The sequence below is a fragment of the Schistocerca gregaria genome, chromosome 7, assembly GCF_023897955.1.
Source record: "Schistocerca gregaria isolate iqSchGreg1 chromosome 7, iqSchGreg1.2, whole genome shotgun sequence".
Taxonomy (NCBI): domain Eukaryota; kingdom Metazoa; phylum Arthropoda; class Insecta; order Orthoptera; family Acrididae; genus Schistocerca; species Schistocerca gregaria.
The window spans coordinates 370,159,701-370,184,520 of NC_064926.1; positions in this window are offsets into that span (position 1 = coordinate 370,159,701).

Sequence of the window (24,820 nt, forward strand, 5' to 3'; positions counted from 1 at the left end):
AGTAAGAGCCTTGTGAACTTACGTGGCCATTGGTTCATTAAATGAAATACGTTTTCTAGTTTACGACGACTTGCAGGCGACATAGTCTCTGCCTTACGGGGTTTCTCCATCTGTCACAGCTCAAACGAACGCCGCTCTGCCCCAGTCGGCCAAGAAGGGCTGTTACATTTACTGCGGATATTTAAATACGGACCTTACAGGCGTTCTGCTCTTGGCGTTACTAGGGGTGAAGGAGAGTTACTTGTGTGTGTTAAAAATCTACGCCTCGCTTGAGACGTGAACCTACACGTTTTACACATCAGTACATGTTTAATCCACCAGACCTCAGAACCCTCTGCCAAGCACATAACTATGAATTGCAGAGTATTCATGTAGATGTAGATGCAGATGTCAAGGGACGCGTAACAGGAAGGAGGGCGGGATCTGGGAATGGATAGAAGTGCAGAAAGGCAAAATATAAGAGTGAAATGGTTGCAAAATATTGCTTGCCTAATTGTGTGCCACAGTTAGTTTTATCTTTGGACCGGGAGATAAGGGAGGACTGTTTCAGAAGGAAGAATCGGTTATAGGGAAGGGAAGATCAAAGAATACGGTTTCATAGGTGTTCATAGGTGTAGAAAGAGGAAACCGCCTAGTAGAATTTTGTACAGAGAACAACTTAATCATAGGTAACACTTGGTTTGAGAATCATGAAAGAAGGCTGTATACGTGGAAGAACCCTGGAGATACTAAAAGGTATCAGATAGATTATATAATGGTAAGACAGAGATTTAGGAACCAGGTTTTAAGTTGTAAGATATTTCCAGGGGCAGATGTGGACTCTGACCACAATCTATTGGTTATGACCTGTAGATTAAAACTGAAGAAACTGCAAAAATGTGGGAAATTAAGGAGATGGGACCTGGATAAACTGAAAGAACCAGAGGTTGTACAGAGTTTCAGGGAGAGCATAAGGGAACAATTGACAGGAATAGGGGAAAGAAATACAGTAGAAGAAGAATGGGTAGCTCTGAGGGATGAAGTAGTGAAGGCAGCAGAGGATAAAGTAGGTAAAAACACGAGGGCTGCTAGAAATCCTTGGGTAACAGAAGAAATATTGAATTTAATTGATGAAAGGAGAAAATATAAAAATGCAGTAAATGAAGCAGGCAAAAAGGAATACAAACGTCTCAAAAATGAGATCGACAGGAAGTGCAAAATGGCTAAACAGGGATGGCTAGAGGACAAATGTAAGGATGTAGAAGCTTATCTCACTAGGGGTAAGATAGATACTGCCTACAGGAAAATTAAAGAGACCTTTGGAGAGAAGAGAACCACGTGTATGAATATCAAGAGCTCAGATGGCAGCCCAGTTCTAAGCAAAGAAGGGAAGGCAGAAAGGTGGAAGGAGTATATAGAAGGTTTATACAAGGGCGATGTACTTGAGGACAATATTATGGAAATAGAAGAGGATGTAGATGAAGACGAAATGGGAGATACGATACTGCGTGAAGAGTTTGACAGAGCACTGAAAGACCTGAGTCGAAACAAGGCCCCCGGAGTAGACAACATTCCATTAGAACTACTGACGGCCTTGGGAGAGCCAGTCATGACAAAACTCTACCAGCTGGTGAGCAAGATGTACGAGACAGGCGAAATACCCTCAGACTTCAAGAAGAATATAATAATTCCAATCCCAAAGAAAGCAGGTGCTGACAGATGTGAAAATTACCGAACTATCAGTTTAATAAGTCACAGCTGCAAAATACTAACGCAAATTCTTTACAGACGAATGGAAAAACTGGTAGATGCGGACCTCGGGGAGGATCAGTTTGGATTCCGTCGAAATGTTGGAACACGTGAGGCAATACTGACCTTACGACTTATCTTAGAAGAAAGATTAAGAAAAGGCAAACCTACGTTTCTAGCATTTGTAGACGTAGAGAAAGCTTTTGACAATGTTGACTGGAATACTCTTTTTCAAATTCTAAAGGTGGCAGGGGTAAAATACAGGGAGCGAAAGGCTATTTACAATTTGTACAAAAAACCAGATGGCAGTCATAAGAGTCGAGGGGCATGAAAGGGAAGCAGTGGTTGGGAAAGGAGTGAGACAGGGTTGTAGCCTCTCCCCGATGTTATTCAATTTGTATATTGAGCAAGCAGTAAAGGAAACAAAAGAAAAATTTGGAGTAGGTATTAAAATTCATGGAGACGAAGTAAACACTTTGAGGTTCGCCGATGACATTGTAATTCTGTCAGAGACGGCAAAGGACTTGGAAGAGCAGTTGAACGGAATGGACAGTGTCTTGAAAGGAGGATATAAGATGAACATCAACAAAAGCAAAACGAGGGTAATGGAATGTAGTCAAATTAAATCGGGTGATGCTGAGGGAATTAGATTAGGAAATGAGACACTTAAAGTAGTAAAGAAGTTTTGCTATTTAGGAAGTAAAATAACTGATGATGGTCGAAGTAGAGAGGATATAAAATGTAGACTGGCAATGGCAAGGAAAGCATTTCTGAAGAAGAGAAATTTGTTAACATCGAATATAGATTTAAGTGTCAGGAAGTCATTTCTGAAAATATTTGTTTGGAGTGTAGCCATGTATGGAAGTGAAACATGGACGATAACTAGTTTGGACAAGAAGAGAATAGAAGCTTTCGAAATGTGGTGCTACAGAAGAATACTGAAGATAAGGTGGATAGATCACGTAACTAATGAGGAGGTATTGAATAGGATTGGGGAGAAGAGAAGTTTGTGGCACAACTTGACTAGAAGAAGGGATCGGTTGGTAGGACATGTTCTGAGGCATCAAGGGATCACAAATTTAGCATTGGAGGGCAGTGTGGAGGGTAAAAATCGTAGAGGGAGACCGAGAGATGAGTACACTAAGCAGATTCAGAAGGATGTAGGTTGTAGTAGGTACTGGGAGATGAAGCAGCTTGCACAGGATAGAGTAGCATGGAGAGCTGCATCAAACCAGTCTCAGGACTGAAGACAACAACAACAACAGGTGTTAAGAGGAATGATAGAGAGTAAAGATAGCAGCAATTAAAAGAGAAATTGTAGCGTCAATGGAAACTGCTAGATTTGCTTACAAAGTTTTGTGGGGATGGAATAGAAGGGCACTTGCGTCGATAGTGTCAGAGAGAGAGAGAGAGAGAGAGACAGAGAGAGAGAAAAAGAGAGTGTGTGTGTGTGAGGGAGAAAAGAGGAGATATTAACAACGAGTAAACATAATGTGAAATCGTTTGCGTATTGTATGGAGGACGGTGCGCTTATTTATGAATGGAGGGGAAGAGAGAGCTGTATTTGAAAAAAACAAAACTTCTGTGTCAAAGTCCATCTACGCTGATTAGTTTGTAAGTATCTAGACACGGTATAAATGGAATCAAAATAGAATATTTAACAAACTGTATATTCAAAAGAAACCCACTTGAATTAAAAAGGCAACTCAAAGGAAAACTAATCCATATTGTATCTTTTCTGTTGCCACGAGACCATCAACTAGCTCCCAATGCGAAAAAATGACGAAAAAAGGACATGACAAAACATTTAAACATTCTAATATTTTATCCAGAATCCTTCATTATTTTGTACCTCTATCATGCGTCTTAGCATAGAATACATAGGCCGTCGCAGGCCTCCAGGACGCAGTCCCAAGGAGGGTTCATAGTAGTTGGTTGGTTTCGTGGCCAGGTCTCTGTTGATGTTCTGGTGACCTCAGCCCACATTTTTTCCCGTGGCGGCCAGTCCATGACGTTGACGCCAATTGTGGTGAGCCGATGCTCAACAAATGCAGACTTGTGAATGGAAGAATGCTCCTCTTGCTATGTGACGTCCCCTTCTGCGTACGGCATTCACACTGACGGAAGCATCACATTTTCCCATATGTGGGCATATTGCACTCTGTCCAGAGTTCCTTCTATCCTGTGAAGAATTCCCGCCCGTCTCGCAGAAATCCACCCCAGCAGGTAACACATAGCAGGCCACTTCTTCTCGTCGTTGTTACATATTCACGTCGGTGGTGAGTCCCTTGCGGCCTGTAAACGATTCGTGCTCCGTCGCTACTGGTGGAAAACACCTTCTCATAATTGAAAATGACCTTGTCCTACTAAGCCCTCAGATGACGCACCGCTATGAAACGTTGTCTTCGCTGAGCTCTTGTTTCACGGCGGATCGTCGTGCATGCAGTCCAGCGTCCCTCAGCCTTCACTGGAGCCGGGGAAGTTGGTCTTCTGCCGCAACTGCTCCGAGTTCGGAAACGGATTTTCTTTGCTCCTAGACACTAGGTCCCTGTCTTCGTGCTGTGAGCTCACTCTCTTCCTGCCTGAGCCAAGAGCCCTGTTGGTGGCACCTCTTTCAAGGCAGATCCTTCACGATCTCGTTGCAGTGGTATGTGGTACGCCATATCTTCCGCCAGCTTCTCCGATGGAACATCCTCCTTCTTCAATGAGAGCGGCGACACTATCACGAAAAGTTTCTCCCAGTGAGCCATTACAGCAGACAGCCTGACGTGTATTTCTGCTTGCCGCTCTTATACTGATGCCAGGAGACGAGGTAAACATATTTACCTCAAACGGAGCAGCAGAGGCAGAGGCATGTGGTGCAGCCGTGCTGGCTCGTCCCGGGCTTTTGGCCCACCAACGCCACCGCCAGCTCGCTCACTTCCGTCTCGTCTCGGCGAGTCTGGCTGGCACGTAGCTCGTGAGCCGCGGCTGGTACAGACCCGGGCCGCAAAGCCACGATCATCCCTTGAAGGAGCAAAAGTTATACCTGACCTACCCAAGTCTGTAGCATAAACTAACGCAGCTACAGCTATTATGCTATAACATGTGCAGGCACACTTACAGCTGACGAGTCATTCAAATATTTGACGAACAATACGTTTAAAAATACATTCATTTAAACATAGTTACCACAAAATATTTTACCTAGTTACAATAGCATGTCACAGGATATTATTCTTTCTTGTAGCGCTCTGCATGAGATGTAGCCTTAAGAAAACGTGTGTTAACCACGACAACGATGCGGAATGTAAAACTTTACTCAGTGTCTCTGAAACAATATGTGCGGCACGGCGGAAATTACTTTCTGTTAAGGCACTTCATTTACATCTCAATGATACACGACTACTAGAGAACATTGCTCTTTACGGCAGTCAATCCACTTGTAAATTAACACCATGACATCTAAGATATCAGGCAACACGTTACGAGGGATGAAAAAGGCCTTAATGTTTGCAACAAAACATGCTACTCCTAGCTTCTACTGAATAAGAATTTGATTATTAACGTGTCTTTATTACCATGTGTGCGGCGTTCGACTCTCAGTCAGCATAGACGCCTTATTTGTAGTTAAACGTGCGCACATCTCGCTAGTGCTGGACCAACAGTGGACATTTATCATCTGTTCCTGGTTAGACAACGACGGTGGTAGGTACCGGGTTCGCGTCCCGGTCAGGCAAGACAACTTCAGTCGTCATTTAAGGTTCCAACCTCACTATTGGTGATAAAGTGTGATATTTGCATTCTGATTTTACGTAGTTATTCAACAATACGATTAGGTGCTGGGTTCGCATCCTTGTCAGCAGCATTACATGATGGCATTTCAATTTTAAACATGTGCATCCTTTGTTCCTTGACAATGCAACAACATACAACGTCTTTAGAGGTTAATTACTAAGAAGGTAACTATCATTTTAAGGTTCATGGTTCCGTACAAACATTATCGTCATTTACTTTCAAGTTGAGAAATGATAACCGATACTGGTGCAAACGTCAATATTTGACGTCTCTTTCTGCCTAGTGATCGAGTCTCGATAAGGCACAAGGCTTTGCTTGGTTAACAATGGCTTTACGTTCTGGGTTTGCATCCTGATCCAGAACGAAGACGTTGGTCATGTCATTACAGTACAACTTTGTGTACAAGTAACTGTTGACGAGTAATGTGAACAATGATATTACATGTGATTTGCTGTTAATGTTGGGATTTCCGTAGAGTGCTTGCCGCCGTTTATCACGTTTTCTTGTAACTGCTTAGTATTACATAAAGATGATGCGAAACCACTCCCTGTTGAACGTTGAACGACGTTCAGCATGTGTTGGGTAAACCTTTTAGACAGCAAACAACTTGTTTCTATTTGCCATACAACTTTATAAATCCATATATTGTCTCAAATATTTAATTGTGCCTATGGATTACTAAACGATTTATGTGACAAAATTAGTTGTCCCATAACGTTTGAAATGTCACTTTTCGTAATTAAGTTTAGATTGCAAACGTTAAGGACTTTCTGATCTCTTCTATACTATTGTAGTGTTACTTTGCATCGGAACAGACTGTCATAAAGACTGGTGTTCTCTAGTAGTCTGTAGCAGTACCCATTGTGTATCTTACAACTGCACTGTGGAGGGTTGTGACGATGTGCAACACAGATATGCTATGTTAGTTGCATACATTCAGATGCAGCCTACACGTTGGAATTCAGACATGACCCACTTTTTTTGCTGTCGAGTGTACATATATACCTTCTGACGCTTGCACCTACAGCTACACCTACACCCATATATAGACCTAAACCGCCAGTATACCATCATCTACAGCTACACCTGTACATACACGAACATCCAGTTACATCAGGATAGTTATTTTTCGTCTGCTTTTAGATAGATATTCCACAATTTGCTGAATAGTGGATGGTGGAGAGTACTTTGGACCGGTATAATGAATTTATCTTACTCTATTCGCGACTGATTCTGGGCATAATTAATACGTATATGACTAGGTACTTGCCATAATATCTCTTATTCTCACTTTAACTATGCGAAACCTATGATGCTGCCATCATATTGTTCGCACTGTCTTATGTTACAGTGTTATGTGATATTTATGTCGTCTTCCTTCAAAGGACTCCTCTTTATATTCTCTCAGAGTATCTGATGACGTGTATATAAACTCTGTCGACCTTCAGTTATAATAGCAGTGCGTCTCTGAGTTTATTCAATGTCTATTGTTATGTGCACTCCATAACAGATCCAAAAACTGGAACATCAATACAATCTAAGAAAAAATTAAAAAGAAGGAACTACAGATGAGTAAGAAATTATCTGGATGGAACGAAAATAGGTAGATGTGATGCACTTTTACTGGCAAACAAACGCAATGTCAGAATAATTTGATGATTTGTTCAAGAGAAAGAGTTTCACAAATTTTTAGCATCTTAGTAAGGTGTTTATCCACTTATGACCCTTAGCCAAGCTATTATTTGACTTGTCATTGATTGACAGTGTTGTTTGATGTCATGAGGGATATCATGCCGAATTCTGTTCCGTTTGACGTTAAAATTCTGAGCTGGTTGGAGAGCTCTGGCAATATCTCTAAATTCAGTCTTCATGACCCAAAGTGGATATTTGATGCCAATACACGATGAATTGTTTCGTTAGTCGTAGTCATTGACGTCTTCCTTACCATTGTCATAGGATTTTCTGTCTGAATGTAGTAGTTGTATTAGCTGGAAGAGGAATAAGTGCTTTGGCAAATTAGAAAAATTAATAGATGAAAGTATCTCATCCTTTCGTATATCCCATTATTGCAGAAGTAAATGAATAACGCTGATACGAGTCTGTTGACTAGTTTTGATTTCTTTTTCTATAATGTGACCCAAAACTAAGGTAAGAAGACTGTGTAAAATCTTAGAATTTATCGGAGATCTGTTTTAATTGCAATCTGTCAACTAAGACTACTATGCATTTCATTTCTTCGATGTCGCACAACCTGGAAAGACAGTCAATAGTAAACTACAGACTTTTGTGCTCATAAAGACACTACCAACAATTTAGATCGCAAGATATTGAAAGATGTTTTTCAACGCCGAGTTCCTTTAGTCCTCTTCTATTGATTAAGAGAGATACTTGTTTTAGGTAATTCTAATTTTATATTTCGTTTCAGTTGTACATTTTTAATTAGGTTACACGTTTCTACCACTCTGGATTATATCCATGTTTACGTAGTTGTTTCAGCAACTCCTCTTGTCTGTGCAGAACCACTTGTCAGACTGCTTGTGATTCACTGGCCCTCGTCTGCACTCTAGCGACAGGCTGGTTCACAGCGGTACGAGTCATCATTTCATGTCAGTGAGCAGCATTTCCTTGTCATCCATCGGGCTGTCGCTCGTCAGGCAGTCTCGACAGGCACTCCAGCTAGATGATGCTTTTTGTTGACTTACTTGCAGTGAATCAGCTCAACAGGACCCTGAATGGTTGAGTGACTACATGATCCTGAATCAGGAGTGTTTCTCTTGTGGCGTTAATGTTTAAATTGTCAAATGTTTTCAATAGCCTATGAGAAACACTCGTTCAGACATGGAGTTCTCGACGTATGACTTTCAAGCTACACTGGTGAATTATTTCTCTCTGTTGTAACGCGGAGAGATTGTTTCGCGTTCAAGTATCGCTTGCTTCATCAGAGGTCAAGCAGAAATTTCCAACTCTTGCACACTACTTGATATTTTCCTTTCCATAAAACTAAGATCGGAGACTAAGGTCAAAGGTTGCCGTATGCCTCTTCGCGACACAAGACATGTGGCACTGGCTTGCCGGAAAACTTTTAAGACATAAACTCTCTGAAGAAAATGTATTATAAAATGTTTGTATCATTTTCTGTCCTTCGTGTAATTTAGTTAACTACGTATTGTTTTCACGATAATGGAATTCAGTATGATGTAGTACAAAGAGACAATTACATTCAACGTAATGGTTGCTAAATATGATATGGTACACCGATGCAGTGTACTTGAGGGTGCTCCGGTGGTGCTGCGAAAGTCCATCCGTTGCTAGTGTTCTGAGAACATGGAGTTATTCATAAGCGATTACAGTAGGGACTAGCATGTGTAAGGTGGCTACACATGGTCGGCTTACTCCTGTCATACAATTAGTAAAACAACGATTAAGTTAGACAACGGTTTTGAACACACTCCAAGCACAGTTTTGTGAAAAATTTTTAAATGGTCGCAGTTCAGTCCCCTAGAACTTCAACCTGACTAACCTAAGGACATCACACACTGCCATGCCCGAGGCAGGATTCGAACCTGCTATCATAGCATCAGCACGGTTCCGGAGTGAAGCTCCAAGAACCGCTTGGTCACAGCAGCCGGCTACAGACTGAATTGAGCCACCTGAGAGAGACATAAAGTAAAGTAATTTGTTGGAACGTTCCCACGCGTAATAGCTAACATAGTTATCAGTAATATAGACAAGCTTTTTACCACTTACTGGCGAAAAATAAGAGTGTCGAGTATGAAATGTATCTGAGCTCGGATGCCTTAGTTTCGCTTTCACACGGTAACCAGTTGCATGTCAGAGATGACTGATTACAGCTAGCACGAATCGTCGCGGCAAAGAGTCCCCAAAGGCGCTGAAGCCGTTACTACAGAAGTAAGAGTTTGGTAAGTTGAAGTGGACTGCTGCTTATAACACCACTGATCTAACATCACATGTTCATTGGTTCATACATGCAGTTAGTAGTAAGTGTGCTGTCTACAAATTCCAGAGCATCAGAAGAAAAATGGTGAAGAGTTGTGCACCGTTTAATTGCACGAAAAAAATCGGAAATCGAAACAACATTACCTTCTACAGTTTCCTGTATATGTTTAGATGTTTTATATTAGGAACGTGTTAGTCATAACATCTACAATTTTAGAAGGATACCTCAGTGACTTTTCACATTTTCTTTATCTGTTGCTGCTACTCTTACAGACTTGGAAAATGAGGCTCAAAACTTTTCACTTTTCGGTGCTGTGAAATTGCGTACAGCAGGACATGGAACAGGAAAATAGGGCAATGTGAAGTACATTTCACATTAAAGAACTTCGAACTCTAAACAACCAAATGCTGCAATTCGTTCTCGTGCTGCATTTAATTGTGAACAAACAGTTATGGGCTTATCTCTTGTGGCACGAAAGAAAACGTCGCAAACAATTGCTGGCATACATGTGATCATAAATTAAATTGGCATATTGTAGTTAAATACTTAAGTGAGACATTAGATTTCTGACATCACTCAAGGAAGAAGATTATAACCAAAACCCCCTAAAGTTTAAAAGAACCATGTAAGCCGTAGCGCCTTTCAAATCTTCTCTTTCCGCAGTAGTCAGCTTAAGGAACTGTAGAGCCATTGATAGTAGCGAAGTACAGCGAAGTGCACTCGATATGTGAGGTCAGGATGAACCTCTTAGACGGCTGCGGGCCGTTAGGGTTTGAACTCTGCGGAGGGGGGCAACACTTTCGGCCTTAATGGTGGAACCTCAAGAAATGATTTAAAATTTGTGCCACAGCCGGAAAAGAATCCATGCGTCCTTACTTACGAAGCAAGCGTGTTAACCGTTACACGACCTTAGTGGTACAGGCGACATTGCTGCACGGACTACCGTCGTCCAATGCTCTCCCTAACACGTACTTCAGTTCCCGTCTCTCAGCCATGTGTAAGTTGAGTCGTTTCTAGCACACCTGTTCATGAGATGGTCAATCGTGTTCGTAGTGGTGAATGTAGATCCATTGCTGATTTAGTGAGATCACTCTAGAGAAGCTTAGCTTGCGGCGAAGGACAGCTTAGAGCCTACTGTGTTTAATGTGTTGTATTTAGAGTCTCCTCTGCTATTACCCCATATTTTTCAATTTTCAAAGTAAAAGAGTCTGAAAATTACGGACGTTTTTTCCATCTCACCAAGGCTAACAGCTGAATTAGATATTATCTCAACTAGTTCAAATGGTTTAAATGGCTCTGAGCACTATGGGACTTCACATCAGATGTCATCAGTCCCCTAGAACTTAGCAGTACTTAAACCTAACCAACCTAAGGACATTACACACATCAATACCCGTGGCACGATTCGAACCTGCGACCGAAGTGGTTATCTCAGCTAGCGACTGATGTACATTGCAAAGTTGGCCCTGTTGTAATATTACTTAGAAGTACTGGATGTCTAGAGACATGTTTAACATATTACCGAATTACATTGTGTGGAAACACGTAGTGTGTGGTGCATTACCTATTCGTTATGTTGATGTATTCACATCGTGTACCCATTTTCTGTTCTAATTACTTCGGAAGCTATGAGAACTCACGAAGGTGGACGTGGTTTTATACCATGATTTGTGAGTGGCGTTTCATTCAGTCTTTGTATGTACAGTCAGCCTGAGTAACTCAGACGTGCGGAATATCAACTCCTGCATAGAAAGGATGCTCTTTCGCAGCAAGCGTGTCTTTGTTTAACAATAGTTAGTACACTGCTGAGATATGTGCAAATGAGACCTCGTGGCTATCCATGTGTTCTGATTGGGTTACAGTTTTATAGTTGAGATATGTCTATAATGTTCGTATTTGGTCTCAATAAGCACTTCGTTAAATAGCTCTGTTTATAAGTGGTGTATTAATTGTTGAATATACTGATACTATGTGAAATCGGTATCAGCTAAATCAGTTTTTCTTGATAATTCCGTTTACCACATAACCAAAAGGTGTACCACATGTGAAGCACTTTAACTGCCTGTATGCCTTGTCCTACGTACTTCAACCAGGATGTCGACACATATTTATGCCTGCTTTTGGAGGAAGGAAACGATGTGTTCACTACACTAGCCAGTGCGAACAAGCAAGAACGCCACTCCTCTCTGCTTCATTCGATGGATACTCTGAGAGAATCGCAGTTATAGTGAGTCGAGTAACGACAGCAGGCTACAACTGGCAGGTTTCTTTTTCGTAATAATCTTCATTAGGATATGAATTGCATTTTTGGTGGGAATCAGTAAGTTAATGACGTTGTAAGTATCTCGGTTCTTTTTCTTTTATCGGGTTGAATAAATAATGTCAGATGCGGTTTTGTTTAATTTCGTTTACGTATATGGAATGGTAGTAGCACTGATGTCTTCCGTTTCATTAACTCTTGCTGATAACTGGCCCAAAGAAGAAAATAAAAGGAGACAACAGTCGTTCAACTGTTCCTGTATTCATCTCAGTAACTCTTTGGAGCTTAAAGATCATTCTGCTACTGCTGGTGCTATTTGGCATAGATCAAAGAAGTTTATTGAACACATCGGAAGACAAGGAGTTATAAAGATATCTATAGTGCCTTAAGAAATAAAGTTGCACAGAAAACATAATATTACAAAATATGTATGTAGGTTGATTGTTGTAATACTGATCCAAATATACAATGTATTTGTGTTTTAACTAAGTACAACTAAATATCTCAGAAACGACGCATCGCCCGAAAAAAAAAATTCTTGGAGAAAAGCTAATGTTAGTAAAGGGGTCGTCTGCTAACCACACTTCCTGTGGTCAGCTGTGTATTTTCAAATGGAAACTGAAATTTCATTGCATATTCGGATTCTGTGCTTGAAAATACGTACGGTTTACTCAAACTATAGTTTTCAGTTCGTTGTAGGTGCGCTATATAGGGAAATACTGATTGTACCTGTTGTTTCAACTGAGAATTGACACAGATTCATTCCATATTTCATTTTCGACGTAAATGCGAAGATTTGTGTTCCGTCGGTTAGTACTCACCTAAAGACGGTTAACTGGTTATCGGGCGAAACATCGTGCCAAAAAGTTGACGTTGTCCGGCTGCAATCCCGAAACTTTATTGAATACTCTATATGACGGGAAAATTACAAGAATCAAACTCCATAGCGAGCAGAAGACTACGTTACCTCACAAGTGGCTTATTTGCTGGAAAATTCAACGTCCAGCCATATTGTTTGCACCGTAAAGCCACAGATGCAACATTCAGATAAGTTTTGAACGTCAGGATCAACAGTTAGAAAACAAAGGATTACATGTATATCGTAAATAAATGCTCAATCAAATGTTTCGTATCTTAATTGCAAAATCAGACACATCTGGTATTTGTCGATTACATCGCTATCCACCACGAATGAGAAACCACATTCCGAGCAATCCTTGCGTATTTTTTGCTGCAGAAACCGATAATGCAATAAAAATAGAGGGTAGAAAATATAAAGTGGAACCCGCCCACGCAGGAGGTCTGCTTAAGAGGTGGCCTGTTGTAGAACTGATGGATGCCACCTTTACTAATACTAACTTTTCACCCAGAACATTTGTTTCATACAGTGCGCCATTTTCGAGCTATTTAGTTGTCTCGTGTTACAGTAGACACCCTGTAAACAGGGGTCCAACAGTTTATTTAGAGACGTAACATTACAAAACCGTAATGCACGTAATAGTCTGCTACTTTGAGCACAATGTTGTCTACGGCAACCGAAAGCTGCGAATAGGCCAGAGGGCTGACACGGGTTGCGTCAGAGTTTTTCCGCAGATCCGACACCCGTGATATAACGCCGCAGGCCGGGGAAAGCTACATTTGGTAGGCTACCTGGTTTGAGAGTCACTAATAGTAGAGGCAGGTAACCGTATTTCAATTTATACGTACGCCTCACCTCCGCTGATTATAGCACATGCGTTACTGAAGATGCGTAAACTGTCTGTAGCTAGTACCTCAGATATTAGGGCGAAATTAGCCTTGAATATGGACTGAAAAACTATTTCTAGTCAGCTGTCAAACGAGCGAAAGCTACCGCTATTATGTACAGTTTTGTCTGTTGGTTAGTATTAACAAGAACCTCTGCAGTTTCATTAGCATACATTTATTATGGTTTCGTTCAGTTAACTTCATGAAGTGATACTGCCGACTGTCTGCGTGAAACAGCAATTATACACAAATACAGCTGTGGCGAATTATTGTTCATTTTAACAAGAATCAGTTTCGCATCTGAAGATGATGAAGATTATTTCTCATTAAGTCGTCATAATCGTCGCTGTAACAGAATATCTGAGCTCTTGCAAAACACGTATTAGGGAAAGTTATTTAAACAACCGTGTCAGCTAAATGAGGTGTAGCTGACGTCATGTCAATTGTGAACCTAGTTCGACCCATATCTTCCTGAACGTAACGCTCACTGTTTCACCTTCGGGTACTCGTTTCCTTTTCCATTTGGAACCTTGAAGACCTACCCTTTAAAAATTTCTTCTATAGCACCGATTTTTAAAGCATTCTAAAGTCTGTTACTCGACATGTTCTGCGTTATACTTTTTTCTTCCAAAATGTTCCATTTATGCGGAAAGATACAGGGCGTCCGTAATGAAAGCTCCACTGTAGAAAGAAAACTAGTGCTCAGAATGGCGTCAGATGTGAACACAATGTTGCTGATGCAGAGGAAAAAATCATGGAAGAAAGCGATTTAACCAAAATTCTACCAATAGATCGCGCTGTAAGAGTTTTAATGTAAGTGGGGACGGCTACAAGTTATAGATGAATCGCAATAGAACTTTTATGGTTTCAGTTGCACATTACACCGACCGTATTGTTCAGTGCGCGTGACTGCACTAGATTGGCAGATAGCAATTGTGGCGCTGTTAGTTAGGTAAACCCATCCATCACACCTAATTTGTATCACATCAAATGGGAACAATTCCCTTTTATAATTGTCCCGAGGGCAGCTACCGCATGAGATTAAATTAACGTTTTGAACTGTCCTCGGAGCAAAGCAGCATAAAGAGTAAATGAATGGGTTCCTAATTGTCGTGAGGCTGGCGCTAAACATGTTCCGCATGATGTTCAGCGTTTCCTGCCAAAAGCTGAAATCGAGAAACAGCATGTTCCATAACAGAACGGAGTTCCCCGTGGGTGACATTCAGGATGCATTGCGCAATACGTAGCTTCCATGCAGCTACGTTCTTAATTACTGGAGCACTGAACACAACATCTTTCAGATAACCCCCCCTCCGATCTAGAAGATACACGGATTAATATCAGTTGATCTGGATATTCAGGCTGTAAGGAAATGGCTGATAATTCTAGCACTTTCGAAACGTCTCTGCAGCAACCGCTTCAATAGCTGTGCAATGTGCCGGGCAGCAACTTCTTTCATAAAAATGATCCTACCCACACATCCACGCTGTTAAGTGGTTGGAGTGACATTGGTGTACGAAAGAGTCTCATAGCGTTTACTGGTGATAGTACTGGGAACCAGAACTGCGGGACTCATCTCTCAGACAAAATACGGCACTGCGATAAACGATGCTGCCGACCTGCACAACATACACTATGTGATGAAAAGTATCTGGATATCCCCAGAAACATAAGTTTCTCATATTAGGTGCATTGTGCTGTTACCTACTGCCAGGTACTCCGTATCAGCGATCTCAACAGTCATTAGACATAGTGAGAAAGCAGTGGTCAGGTGACTGGGTGTCACTTGTGTCATACATCTGTACGCGAGATTTACACACTTCTGAACGTCCCTTCGTCCACTGTTTCCGATGTAATAGTGAAGTGGAAGCGTGAAGGGACACGTTCAGCATAAAAGCATACAGGTCGACCTCGTCTGTTCACTGATACAGACTGCCGACAGTTCATGAGTGTCGTAAAGTGTAATAGGAATACATCTATCCAGACCATCACACAGGAATTCCGAACTGCATCAGGATCCACTGCAAGTACTATGACAATTACGCTGGAGTTGAGAAAACGTGGACTTCGTGGTCGAACAGCTGCTCATAAGCCACACATCAGGCTGGTAAATGTCAAACGACGCCTCGCTTGGTGTAAGAAGCGTAAACATCGGACGACTGAACAGTGGAAAAAACGTTGTATGGAGTGACGGATCACGGTACACAATGTGGGAGGTTGTGGGTATGGCGAATGCCCGGTAAGTGTCATCTTTGAGCCAGTGCAGTGCCAGCAGTAAAATTCGGAGGCGGTAGTGTTATGGTGTGGTCGTGTTTTTCATGGATGGGGCTTAGACCGCTTGTTGTTTTGCGTGGCGGTATTACAGCACAGACCTACATTGATATTTTAAGCACCTTCTTTCTTCTCTCTGTTGAAGAGCAATTCGGGGATCTCGACTGCATATTTCAACACGATCGAGCACCTGTTCATAATGTACGGCCTGTGGCAGAGTGGTTACACGAGAGTAACATCCCTGTAACGGACTGGCGTGCACAGAGTCCTGACCTCAGTCCTATTGAACACCTTTGGGATGTTTTGGAACGCCGACTTCGTACCATGCCTCGCCGACCGACATCGATAGTTCTCCTTAGTGCAGACACCTGAATGAACGCACGCCTGAGAGAGTGGAGGCTGACATTAAGGCTATGGGTGGGCCAACACCGTACTGCGAGCATTACCGGTGGAGGACGCCACGAACTTATAAGTCATTTTCAGCCAGGAGTCCTGATGCTTTTGATCACATAGTGCAGTAACCATTGCAGAACGAAGATATACCGGTCGGTGTATGTGCGGACTTTCCGTTTCTCACATTCAGCAGTTCTGCTTTCTGAAATGTGCTTCGTCTGTCAACAAATTATTTATTCCATGGTCATTCACTCTTGACTTCCATGAGAAGACAATCAGTTGTAGTGCTCGTATAATTAGAGCTGGTCTGTTTAACCTTTTTAGACTTGAAAACTACTAAATGCAGTTTAGTTCATTAAGAGACCTACTGACTGAAAAGTATTTCTGCGGTCAGCCAGAGAGTGTTGGACAGCATACTGACGTAAATTACCAGTCTTAAAGTCCACATTGTTCTTCGTACTCATTGGAAGACAATGTTTCTACTTGTTATTTACTCAGTGGGTTAATGAACTACGGCTACGAAAAAAAGGTTTGAGTTGTAACTGATTAATATACTCAGCAGAAGTTCACACACACAAAATATAATAAAATTCCTGATAATAATAATATCGCTATCGGAAACAGCACTATTAACAGCTCAGGGGTGAGCTCAATTTGGAGTGCCAAGTATAGTCTATTAATCTATCATAGAAGTTAAGTGTTCTCCTTAAAAGTGGAAATTAATCTCGGCACTTACGACGCGGTTTCGTCTAAATGATGGGAGGCACACAAAAAGCTATTTCAATAAAATCCAGGCGATCCAGAGAGGAGTATACTCCTAGCGAGTTCAATTCCTGCTTTTAACGAAACGTTTTTGGCAGCTATCCGGCTGTGACGTCACCCGCGGCACAGCATATGCTGGCCCTTCACTGACGCGGACAGGTTAGTATCTAGGTGGGAAGTGTTTCTTCCTGATGCCTTACCGGCAACGGACTGCTAAACTCTAAACACAGGGACGCGTTTTTTATGGCCCCTTTCTTGGACATGTAATAATTAACACCTGTGTCGTTTCGTTACATATAACCTTCATAATTTCTTATATAAAAAGAGTTAAGTTTTCTTTATTTACTGAAATAGTTTTAGCTCGATTGCATTTAAGTTTTGTCGTCTACGATTATTAGAGTCGTACCGATAGTAGAACATGACCTCTGAATTGCTTCTCTAAGATTCCTACCAATAAGTGTTATTTACAACAGTCTGGAAACTTGGAACAGCTGTATTAATTTATCAGTGTAATCGAACTCTGTAACTAGAAAACTATTGTAAGTACTAATAATACATCTATTATAAAGAAGGGCGTTTTCATTCCAAATTTGGTTGTTAGTACATAACTTGGAAACAAATGGAGTAGCTTACTGGAGTCACATTGCTAATGCTTTTCTATGAAACTCAAGATACAAACAAATTATCATCTTCCTGAGTCTAATATACATCGTCTTCGAATTTGCGTAAAAATGTCGATTTTGACCAAGAGTTTTCCCCAATCAAATTGAGACTTGTCACGTTTGATTGTGACACACATTTTTAAATTCTGAAAAATGTTTAGCTTTGTAGTTTCATTATTTAGTGACTCTTATTTTTTCTTAAAATGACATATTTGGCTAAACAAATTCATTAGGTCGTTCTGAGGCTTCACAATGTCCATATTAATATACTGAAGCATGCTCTGACGAACTTTGGAAAAGTTATATTAATTTTTAATTATACTCTTAGAGTATGGTGCAATCCCTTGTATCCTACGCAGAGGTGCGTTATGATGACGTGGCGCTAGTAGCAATGAACTGGAGTAAGCCCCGGCACACTCAGTCGTCTCGGTATATCTCGCAGTGGTACAGCACTTGCTTCGCCACATCATCACCTACTTATTTTTACGGAAAATTGATTTTTCAACAAAATTAAATATTACAAACCTGTGATGATATTATAGTTGAGCTCTTTTAAACGAAACTGAATTTAGTAAATTTTCCTCAAAACAACATCCACAAAATTAACTACATATATATACAGAAAAACCTAATATAGTGGATTTCTAGAAGTCATTTACGTTACTAATGCAGAAACATGAAATGAAATGTTTGATTATTAGAAAATTAAGTGTTTAATTTACAATTTTCAGTTTTTACCTAAAAGAGAAACGCACAGGAAGGAGTATGCTTTTCAGTACTCAGTCATTTAATCACAGAAGTAGCAACTGTTGTGTGTGTCCTAATGAAGTACTTTCATTAAAATATTTGAAGTAGCGGGTGAGAAGTCGCTATGTATGGTGTTTCTCAAGATTCTTTATTATGGAAGGGAAATGGGAGGGGGGAGGGGAGGGGGGGAGTCTACGTGGTATGTGTTCTCGCTTCTTTCTCCAGAAGTTTGTACGTAGCCTTTCCTGATACCTCCATGTGCCTGAAAAACAGATAACATACCTTGAGCTTGTAAGGGAGGTGAAAGCAGATTCGGTATTCTATTTTGCTACCAGAATTTAAATAAACAACTGAAAATTTGTCAGACACAATTTTACTTTTTTAAATTTATTATTCATTCAAAGACATTTTATTATTTTATATTTTAGGAACTTCCAGCTCCAATTACTCTTCTTAATGCGAGGTGTTAGTATTTTACTGTTACTAAACATTCTATAAAACTCATTTAATATGTGTTAACTTTGTCTGTTTTTTTCTATCATTGTTGCTATAATGTCACCCACTGTTATTCTAACATTTAGAATTTATTATCGCAAACTCTCCTCATATTTTCTTCTAAGTCATCATTGGAGCAATCATTTTCTGGTATTGTTCTTATTTATTAGGAAGATATTAGAAACTAATAACATACAGTACATACAACATGAAGCCATACATTCCTTATTTACTGTGGATAAAACAGAAGAAGAGAACGACACTTGAATGGCAATAAAGTTTCATCTAGGAGGGACTGCATTATACGCCAAACCATGTGTCCATCAAATAGCGGCAGTAGTCCAAACGATAAACATTTGCATATGGCCTACCTATTGTTGGGAGTGGCGGTTGATAAAGAAACTTCTTTGTTTCTCCTGAAACTTCGCAAGATTTTCCTTTAGTTTTGATTAACACTAGTTCACTAATGTTAAAAGTAATGAGGAAAGGTTTTGTGTCATGCCTTTGTTTCTGTCCAAGCCTCTTTTACTTCTGATTGTCCTGGACTATGACTTCTGCTCATCTGTAGAGCTCTGAGATAGAACCGGAAAATCAACAACGTTTGAAAGGATGTTTTGGGGTTCCTGATTAAACATTAGTTCACAGGGAACAAAGTTTCAGGTTGATGATTTCTTAAAAGATTTGATATGATCAGTTCTAGTTGAAAGGTTCCTGACACAATAAGTTGTATACAATCTGTTTTTCTGACCCATAGACCTCCCCCTCATATCTCCTCGAAGAAAATACGCCAAGATGAGGCGAATTTCGGGTTTTTCTACATATCCTTTAAATTTTCCACACACAAATTGCGGACCATAATCAAATAAGAGACTCTTAGGCTTGCTGATCTTTAGAAAACAGTCCTTTTATAGCTTGTCCACCAGCATCTTGGCATTAGTTCTCTTCACTGCACATAGTTTGACATACAAGCTAAAACCGCCAGTCAACACAATGAAAAGGTACATCCGCCTTTAGATGTTAGAAGTGGATCAAAAAGATGGATATTATTTCAGGGGTTCATTTGGTTCTACATTTTGCATTTTTCCCTGAACTATACTATTTACTGTATTTACTTTCTGACAAACAACAGAGAATGCTAGTTTTTTTTGCTACTCTACGATCCATACTGTCTGAATCACCTTCACATTTAATTCAGCAATGCATTTCTTGGCACCATAGTAACCATATCGTACTTTGCACTTAATGTATCAGCAGATCCACATATTGTGATGGAGCACATATTTTCAGTTCTACAGAATCTACCTTCCTTCTTCGGAATAACTTCTACATGTAGACAATAGTACTGCGCTAATTTTCGATAATGAGCGACCAATAAATGACTTTTGTCTAATCTCAACTCATCAACATCATTCTGCTCACTTTTTAAGTTTTTAAATACTTTCCTCAAGGTACTTTCCTCCTTCAGCTGATGTATTGCTAACATGCTAACCTCACTCTTAACTGCTATCAGTCACCTGATATAACAGTTCCTGCCTCAGTAAATAAGCCATTACCCTTACAAAAGCGCACACAGAAAAATTAGAACCTGATGGGACTACTCTATATAGGTTGCACACTTCTTCATACAAAAAGGTTTTATATGTACGTGAGTCTTTTGCCGCGAGAAAATTTCAGAGTCCATATGTTATGTTCATTGATGTTACGTAGACTACTCCTCATAACGTTCGTATGAGTTTGTCCACATTTTGAGGGCGGTCATTATCTTTTATTAAAATTTCATTTAGCCAGCATGCGTCCAGTACTAATGTGTTGCTTCCGTCATGGTATCGGATTTCATATTAATGAGTTGCTTGAACCTATTCCTTGGATGGAGTTGTTTGTATAGAAACGATTACTTGTTGGTTGAGTATATTGTACTGATTAACAAAGTTAAGGACAGGGAGATTAAAATATCCAGCTGACTAGTCTCACTGTGTTGTGTGTACAGAATCTTAGCGACGCCATTCACATTTTAGACGCTTCCTAAAAGTAGACTCGCATGAAGATGGAACATTTGCATCTGTTTCCGCCAGCTGAAACTATGTTTCCCCAACATTGACTCTGCTTTTAAAACCAACTTTCTCTTACCCAGATTTTATGTATCATTGCAAGTATTGCAAAATTTACCGTGATTCTTAGGCACGAATTCCGGAAAGGATTCAGTATTGTCAGCAAGTTCTACAGTCCTACAAGCATTTTACTTCCTTGCTCTCATCAATCGCTTCCCCATTTGGAGAAGATGGTGCCACCACAAGTAGTGACCGATCTGCATCGTTCAGAAACTAATGTCTGTACTACTTTATTAATTACAACATTGTCAAAGCTGCTAGTATCATTAACAGCTTTCTGTGCATTTCCTGTAACTTCAAAATCGCTGTCTACAATTCTGCTCTGCAGGACGCTAAAATCAGTGGCCCGTGTACTTCTCTATACGATTTGTTCAAACCCACGACCTCAAAACAACAGCCCTTATAACCCAACGGCGTAGATACAACTGAGCCTACGTCAGTCCTACCAACGTTGGTATTAACGCACTCTTTTACTTGCGAATAGCACACATGTACTGAGTTTGCCACTACAGATACACCAGACTCCCCACTTTCACAAGATACTGAAGGTTATACATTTACATTCATCACCGTTACTTCCACAATGCTAATACTATCCCTATCAAGTTAAATTACAGTGACTTCCACTACCTTCGACTCCTTCCACCTGTTTGCATTGTCTGGGGTCATAGGAGCACTCATCTGCAATACTTTCTCCCACTTCATTTCTGTTTCCATTTATCCCATCTTTCCATTCCCTCTCCATACATTCTTCCGAGACTTCACGTTCCTAGGTCCGTTTCCAGTCAACCAGTGATCAAGACTTCTCTGCACCTTCTGTGCATACTCTGGAGTCTTACGATTAGGTAGTCCCTTTTCGTTATCTTTTTCGATCCTGTTTCTCTCTAAAGGTGCGCAACCAGCGTTCATAGCTTTTAGATTGGGGCCCTATATTTATTTCTGCTGCGTGTCTGTGTACGTCCTTCCAGTAAATGAGCTACTATAGGTGATAAAATTCTAAACTTTCCTTCTAAAACGAAAATGACATGATTTACTAGCTAAATATTGAACATAACCCAAGAAAAAAAGATACACCTAAAACGACTATGCAGACACTTCAAAACACTAACATAAATTTATTACAACCCTATAAGTCGTCAGTACAACTAGACACGTGGCGGAAAGCCATCATTTCCTCAACAACCTTCCAGTAAAAGAAAACCAAACATGATAACAGCGCACTCACTAAACCATATGTTGACGAAACATTAACTCCGCAGAAGGATAGCCATCTTCCCAGAATTGGAGCAGGCATTGCGATCCCAGCAGCTGGTGTTGCGTTGTGTACAGAGTACTGCCCACACAGTATTTGGGAGTGGTTTACTTTCAGCCAGAGGCGTGTATGTAATGACAGTTACTATCCAGCTTGAGCTAACATGGCCGTTAAGTTTGCCAGTGAGACCGACAGTGGTCAGGCATAAGAGTGAACTGCAGAGGAGTGTTGATATACCATCAGCCAGTCATTACATTGGAGCTGAAGGTCAATGAGCCACTACCGTATGTTGTACAGGGTGCCGTATGAAGATGGAGTGGTTTTTCCAACTAAGGCCTTCTGCTGGACAGTACTGTTCACCCTCAACACACTCGCTGGCAGTCCATTGCACTCTCAGGTGAAGGTGTGATCCAGGATGTCGCTTGTGGTGAAGAACAGGCCCTGGTCATCCACCATGGATCGATCAAGAACGCAGCAGATGAGTCGCCCAGAGAGATGTGTGAACACGTCGTGCCTGCGAGTTGAGGAGATGACAGCTTACAGATCATCTGCAATTGAGTGGCAATAACTCTATTCCAGTCTTCTCCGGATCCGCGATGTTCCAGTAGGCAGCAACAGCATTGCAAATCTGTGGTTTACATGAGGTTGGCTGCATCTCGGATTCCAGACCTACAAAGGAGTAGCAGACAGAACATCATCGGTCAACTTGTCGTGGTTTCAGTGAGGTTCAATTCGAAATCATACTCTCTGGTTCTCGCGACAAGGACAGAATGTTGGCACGACTGAATGTGTCTTTGAGCCCCAAAATTAACGGTTTTCAAAGAGTGTTGTCTCTGTATGTATGATCGAATTTGCCCTCTTTTATTGGTATCAGAGCTACATGTCTCAATGTAAATCATAAATTGTTCTGGGTCGCAGAGCTTGTGTCTTTCTACAACATTTGCCTACTGAAGTGGCGCGCTGAAGCTGATGTAGCGACGCGTTATTCATATTGCCCACTTATGTAGCTATGCCTAGTTTGCTTTTCTGTTCCCTTGCTCGGAGGGTGTGTGGAAATGTTTAAATGGTGACCTCGTAGCCACTACGTGGGTGGTACCCCTTGCGAACCTTTCCATTGGTACATTGGCCCAAGTTGGTCTCCTTGGTTCTGTGATCACTAGATAGGAGTTACAAAAATGAAGATTGTACAACTAAATTATCCTGTGGCGTAACATTAATATATTATAAACACCAGCTTGACAACGCCTGGTTGCTCATAGAAGAAAATTAGAATGACATTAATAAAATTGTAATTTTAATGTTTTCCATAAGGGAAAAGTCTTTTCCATTGAAAGATTCTAGTCTTTTGGTTATACTGTAATCGAATGAGAGACAAAGACCACGTCATTTCTCTAGGGAAAGTTTACTTTACTCACTCAACGTAATAAAACTATATCCTGGTCATACAGTACAAGATGAACAAGAGAGATGCTAAGTGCTTTTAGAGCACAGAAAGTGAAGCTCAATCATACTGATACACATGAGTGACTTCAATGATCATTTCCTTCACAAAATAGTAAGTAAGGTATCTTTATAGATGGCCATTGAGTACAAGAACAATGCCGACACAGTGAAGTTAACAAGTTCGGTTATTTGTAAGTAAAGAGATCTTAGTCAGCTTTGCTTACAAACTAAGCTTTAAGAAATTAGCAACATTCAAACACTCCCAAACTGCAGTTCGCCGCAAATCTAATTTCCAACGCAAGTTGGGTGTTAGAAACTAAATATAAATGAGGTACTCTGAATATACAGTAGATTGCCGAACCGCAAGTTGTGAACTTATTTTCGTGAGGAATAGCAAATTGTGTCGAACAGCACCACATATCTACTAGAACGCGATCCCTGGAAATTACTTCTCCAGAACGAAGCAAGCCACCTCTTACTTGGTGCTTCGTAACTCCTTTTTCCAAGGAATTCCCCATGGAGGGGATGACAATACTTTTTACAATGTAGTGTGTGAGAGTTGTTTCTAAATCATGGAAAACTAGGGGTAAGTGCAAGTAAAGTCCCATCTTATGCATGCAAGCTGCACATTTATAAAAAACAATATAGATGATTGGCCAAACACTGCCTTCACGGTTAGTTAGCCTAATGTGCCAAGGATTCTTTCTATAGTAAGTAATATGTCGTTTGACATCATTAGCTTGTACACAAACGTACCAGTGGATCAAACTTTGCACATTATAGAACAAAACTTAAGGTACCACAAAAAATTATCCACCATACAAATAGATGAGCTAATGTTACTTCTTAGAACGACTCTTAAATACAATTATTTTTCATTCAATAAAAAATTATATTCACAGCCATGTGGCTTAGCTATGGGGAGTCCACTTCCATGTATCATGTCTGAAATTTTTGTAAATTCTCTCGAAATTGTTTTTTCCAAAATTACCCGGAATTAGTGAACAAGATCATCTTTTATGCGAGATACGTGGATGACATTCTTCAACTGGTTAATAATTCTCAAGAAGGAATAGAGCAAATTTTCGCAACGTTTAACAGTCTACATGATAAAATAAAATTCAAACTAGAATTGGAATCAGCTGATGCATCACTAAATTATCTTGATATAACGTTGACTATTAAAAATTCTGAAATAGAATTATACATATTCCGGAA